This window comes from Muscardinus avellanarius (assembly GCF_963383645.1).
Source record: "Muscardinus avellanarius genome assembly, chromosome: 21".
NCBI classification, from domain to species: domain Eukaryota; kingdom Metazoa; phylum Chordata; class Mammalia; order Rodentia; family Gliridae; genus Muscardinus; species Muscardinus avellanarius.
The window spans coordinates 5,873,294-5,879,293 of record NC_137807.1 but is presented as its reverse complement, the minus strand read 5'-3'; positions in this window follow the sequence as shown (position 1 = coordinate 5,879,293).

Below are 6,000 nucleotides of genomic sequence, written 5' to 3'. Positions count from 1 at the left end.
CAAAAAAAAAAAAAAAAAAAGATTTGAAAAAAATAAATAGAAAGCATACAAATATAAGACTTCTCAGAGGCTGAGAGAAGAGGTTTCAGACACCACATAGACATACATGTAAAATTCTTGAAGTGTACATACTAAATATTCTGTTATGGGTCTTCCCAGGATATATTTATTTTTATTTTTTACACTTTGGTACTGGGGATTAAACTCGGGGGCATTCTCTCTCCGAACTACCGACAGTCCTTTTTTTTTTTTAATTTTTATTTTGAGAAAGGGTCTTGCTAGGTTGATGAGAGTCTCACTACTTGCTGAAGCCGCCCTTGAACCTGCCATCCTCCCGTCTCAGCCTCTCAAATACTGGGATTACAGGTGTGCCCCGCCACGCCCGTCGTCAAAGATATATTTAAATGTGTTATACTTAAAAATGACAGTATGTATTTTTTTTCAGGGCTTCAAAATCTGTAGCCTATTTTGAATGCTTGCTTTTAATGAATAGACTCTTAAGAGACCCGCGGCCAATGAGTGTAACATAACTGTGCTGTTTATAAGATAATTACAGGTTGTAATTGGCATTTTAGAGCTACCCTAACAAGACACCACAAACTGGGTGTCGTTTTTTGCAGTGCTGGTGATGGAACCCAGCCAGGGACATTCTACCTTTGAGCTACACTCCTAGCCCTATTTTTTATTGTTTATTCTTTATTTTGAAACAGGGTCACCAAGTTGCAGAGGCCTCACTAAGTAGCTAAGGCGGGCCGCGAACCTGTGATCCTCTTGTTTCAGCCTACCAAGTACTGGGATTACAAGCATGCCCCACCATGCCCAGCATTGGTTGTATTAAGAATACAGAAATTAGCCTGGCGTGTGCCGCCACACTAGTAATCCCAGTACTTAGGAGGCTGAGACAGGAGGATCACAGGCTCAAGGACAGCCTCAGCAAGTAGAGAGACTCATTAACCTAGTGAGACCCTGTTTCAAAACAAAAATTAAGGCTGGGCATCGTGGCGCACACTCGCGGCAGTATAGCATTAAAAGAGGCATATTTGCCTAACAGGCCTTCTATGGTATAGTCTCAAAATGAGGAATAAAGAGTTGGGCCTGGTGGCACACGCTTGTAATCACCCTTCTTGGTAGGCCGAGACAGGAGGATCGCAGGTTTGTGGCCAGCCTCAGCTACTTAGTGAGGTCTACATGACTTAGGCCTCCACAACTTAGTGAGACCTTGTTTCCAGATAAAATAAATATATAAATAAATAAATAAATAGATAAAGAAAAGGCCCTGCATTTCCCGTTTGTGTTTTCTCTGGAAGCAGACCTGGTCGCACTGTGGATTGGGTGTGCCTTTTCAATATTCTGGTAATGTGTCTCTCTTCATCTCCAGTAGCGTGTAAGCCAAAAGGCAGCTCTTTGGGAGTGAACTGATCGGAGCATTTCAAGCGTCTTTTCTCTTGGGTAGCATCAATACTCCCAGAAGATAGATGTAAACACACTGCCCTTTTTAAATTTTTGGTACTGGGGATTGAACCTAGGAGCATTCTACCTTCAAGCTAGGTCTCCATCCCAATTTGATTTATTTATTTGGAAACAGGGTCTCACTAGGTTTCTTGATGCCTCGCCACATTGTGGAGGCTGGCTTTGAACCCGAGATCCTCCTGTCAGCCTCCCCAGTACTGGGATCACAAGCGTGCGCCACCACGCTTGGCTAATGTAGCCCTTTTTCAAAAAGTTTATTTAAGCCGGGTGTGGTGGCGCACACCTGTAATCCCAGTATTTGGGCGGCTGAGACTGGAGGATCGCAGGTTGGAAGACAGCCTCAGCAACTTAGCGAGACTGTGTTGCCAAATAAAAAATAATACAGGGCTGGAGGTGTAGCTTAGAGGTAGAGCACTCTGAATTCAATCCCCAGCACTACAAGAACAAAAAGCTAAAATAAGTTTATTTAAGCGGCAGACAGCATTTTATAAACCAGGCAACAGTGGACCCAAAGTGGCGGGGGCTGACGCAAGGGCTCTGTGTTTGAGGAAGCCAGACGTGCTATCCGGGGCTGAGTTGGGAAGCCCCTGGCTTCTGCTGGGCTGAGTGCAAGCTCATCTTACCGTTTCGATGGGGTTTGGTTTGCTGTGGAGGAGCCAGACAGCATAGTGGCCGCCCAACTAATATTTGTGTGTGCGAGTGGTGCTGGGGATTGAAACCATGGGCATTCTACTTCTGAGCTACACCTACCCCCAGACCAATTTTTATTTTTTAATTTGGAAACAAGATCTCACTAAGTACCTCGCCAAGTCACTGAGGCTGGCCATGAACCTCGATCCTCCTGTCTCCGCCTCTCAAGTGCTGGGACGATAGGTGTGTGCCACTGTGCCCGGCTAAGGTGAGATTTTTGTTTTCTAAACGCCTCTTGGTGTATATATAATTATATAATGGTGTAAAATATAAAATAGCCATTTGCGAAATAGCCTTTTGGCAAACACTATGCTAATAATAATTTTTTTTGTGGGGGGGAGGTTGGGGATTGAATCCAGAGGCATTCAACCTCTAAGCTACACCTCCAGCCTGATTTTTTATTTATTTGGAAAGAGCATCTCACTAGGCTACAGAGAGCCTGGCGCAGTTGCTGAGGCTGTGAACCCGCGCGTCTCCTGTCTGCACGTCGTCCCAGGTACTGGGATCACAGGCGGTACTGGGATCACAAGCGGTACTGGGATCACAGGCGTGCGCCAGCACTCCTGACTCCAGCTGATTTTTTTTTTTTTTTTTTTTTTTTTGCGGGTCTGGGGCTGGAACCCAGCGTCATTCGACCTCCTAGCTACATCCCCAGCCCTATTTTTTATTCTTTATTTTGAAACCAGGTCTCACTGAGTTGCAGAGGGCCTCACTAAGTAGCTGAGGCTGTCTGCGAACCACAATCCTCTGATCCCAGCCTCCCGAATGCTGGGATTACAAGCGTGCGCCACCACGCCAAATAATTCTCTTAAGAAGGCTGACGGCAGCGGGGCATGGAGGCGCACACTTACAATCCCAGTAATTGCGAGGCTGAGACAGGAGGATTGCAGGTTCACAGCCAGCCTCCCTCGGCAACTTAGTAAGGCCCTCCACAGCTTAGTGAGACCCTGTTTCAAGAAAAAGAATAGGCTGAGATTGGTGGCGCGCTTGTAATCCCAGCACTCAGGAGGCGGAGGGTGGAGGATCGAGGCTCACGGACATCCTGAGCTACTTGGCAAGGCACTGGGTAACTTAGTGAGACCCTGTTTTAAAAATAAAAAGACTAGCTGAGTGTGGTGGCGCACGCTTGTAATCCCCGCCCTTGGGAGGCGGAGACAGGAGGATAGCGCAGGTTCGAAGCCAGCCTTAAGAGACCCTGTTTCCAAATATAAAAAAGTATAAAATAGGTCTGGGAGTGTAGCCCGGAAATAGAAGGGATTCCAGGAACCCCAGTACCACCAATAAATAAATAAATAAAATAATAAATAAATAAATAAATAAAAATAGGGCGGGGGTGGAGCTTAGAGGTAGAATGCCCCTGAGTTCCATCCCAGGTACCTCAAAAAAAAAAAAAGAGAATAAAAAGTAGAGCTGGAGCCAGGCGCGGTGGCGCTCGCTTGTAATCCCCGCACTTGGAAAGCGGAGACAGGAGGATCACGCTGGCTTAGGAGACCCTGTTTCCAAATAAAAATACTTTTTAAAAAAAGTAGGTCTGGGCCGGGCGTGGTGGCGCACGCTTGTAATCCCCGCGCTTGGGAGGCAGAGACAGGAGGATCGCGCAGGTTCGAAGCCAGCCGCGCTGGCGTAAGAGACCCTGTTTCAAAAATATAAAATAGGTCTGGGAGTGTAGCCCGAAGGTAGAAGGGCTTCCAGGAACCCCAGTAGCACCAAAAAAAAAAAAAAAAGTAGGTCTGGGAGTGTAGCCTGGAAGTACAAGGGTTTCCAGGAACCCCAGTACCACCAAAAAACTAAATAAATAAATAAAGTAGGGCTGGAGGTGTAGCTCAGAGGTAGAATGCCCCTGGGTTCAGTCCCGAGTACCGCCACATGAATCAAAAGGCTGACCCCAAAGGTCCAGTGACAGCACACCACAGCCACGCCGTTTCCGTCCCATCATACAGCCATGCACTGGATTGCTAGTTCTTCTCTCCCCCAAGAAAGAATGAAAGGAGCCCAGATAGGTGAGGCATAGTGGTCAGCAGGACGCTGAGGGCAATGGTGTCCAGCCCTCCCCAGGGCCTTTCAACCCAACCCTCCCAGGGCCCAAGGGAATTTTCCTGTTACCCAAGTGGACTTAGTCCGAGCACCCAGATCCTGGGCGTATAGACCACGGCTGGCTGTGGTCAGGAGAGGTGAGGACCGAGACGGACGGAAGGCTGAGGATGGCGGAGGGGCCCAAGCCAGGCGGGGGCTGCCTGGAGGTCGGGGTGAAGAAGTCACTCCTGAAGTCACTCCTGGAGCCCAGAGGGGCCCTCCTGACTTCAGCCCCGTGGGCCGCGCTGGCCGGCGGAGCCCGTGATGGCGACCTCTCCTGTCGCGCTGAGGCACTAAGGGGTGTTCATTTGGGCCAGCAGCCCATGAGTCACTCCAGTATGTGACACTTTGCAAGGTCATCTCCAGATAATGCATTCAGCCACATCTTTAGTTTTTCACTATTTTTTGTAGTGCTAGGGACTGAACTCAGGGGCATTCTACCTCCAAGTTATACCCCCCAGCCCGTTTCAAAAATTTATTTTTGAAACGGGGTCTCACTAGGTTGGCAAGAGTCTCGCCACTGCTGACGCTGTCCTCAAACGTGATCCTCCTGCCTCAGTCTCCCCACGGCACCATGTCTGGCTAGCCCCATCTTTAAAGGACAGCCCAGTTCTAATCTATGGGTAATAATAAATTGAACACGCCTATTCCATTCCCTCCTTCTTCCTTCCTTCTTCCCCTAGTAATAGAGCGATGGAACTCAGAGGCATTCTGCCTCCGAGCTACACCACCAGGTCTTTTTGTTTTTGTGATACAGGGGATAGAACCTAGGGGTAGTCTACTTCTAAGCTATACCACAAGTACTATTTTTTTTTTCTTTTTGAAACAAGGTTCTCACTGAGTTGGGGAGGAACTCATCAAGTTGCTAAAGGCTATTGCATTTTCAAAAACCATAAAAGGCCAGACGTGGTGGCGCACGCTTTTAATCCTAGTACTTGGGAGGCTGAGGCAGGAGAATCCCGCAGGTTTGAATCCAGCCTCGGCAACCTAGGCCCTGTTTCCAAATAAAATAAAAAATAGGTCTGTGAGTGTAGCCCAGAGGTAGAAGGCCTTTAGGTTCCTTCCCCAGTACCACAATAAACAAACAAACAAACAAACAAACAAATAAATAAATAAATGCAGGCACGACGCTCATCTAAGTTTGCAGGGTGTCCCCAGGAACAGGAGGAAGATTAATTCTAACCCAGCCTTTGGTTTGGGGCAGAAGGATCACTCTAGTGGTCAGCCGACAAGGCTTCTCATCCTCTAGGGCTGTGGATTTGGACTAAAACATTTCCTCTCAGTCCTTTACTTAGTCCAATAAAAATAACTTCCCATCAGACTTTTCCTTTTTCTTTTTGTTGGTAGAGATTGAGCCCAGGGCCGTAAAGATGCGAAGCAGCACTCGGGCAGGGGGCATGCGCTCCGCTCGCCCTCCGCTCGCAGAATCAGAAGGTATTAAGTAAGTAGGGACCTAGCTGCATCCAAATCTGAACCCCGCCGCTGGGCAAAATGTCCCGTAGAGAAGGTGCTGTGAACCACCAGCCTGAGTTCTCCCTGCGAGTGATCTCAACAGGGTCTTCCAAGCTGGTGCAGTGACACAGGCCCGTAATCCCAGTACTTGGGAAGCTGAGACATGAGGGTCGCAAGTTCAAGACCAACCTTAGCAATTGAGTGAGCCCCTCAGCAACTTAATGAGACCCTGTTTCAAAACAAAAAGTAAGAGCCGGGCATGGTGGTGCACGCTTGTAGCCTCAGGACTTGGGAGGTGAGACAGGAGGATCAGGG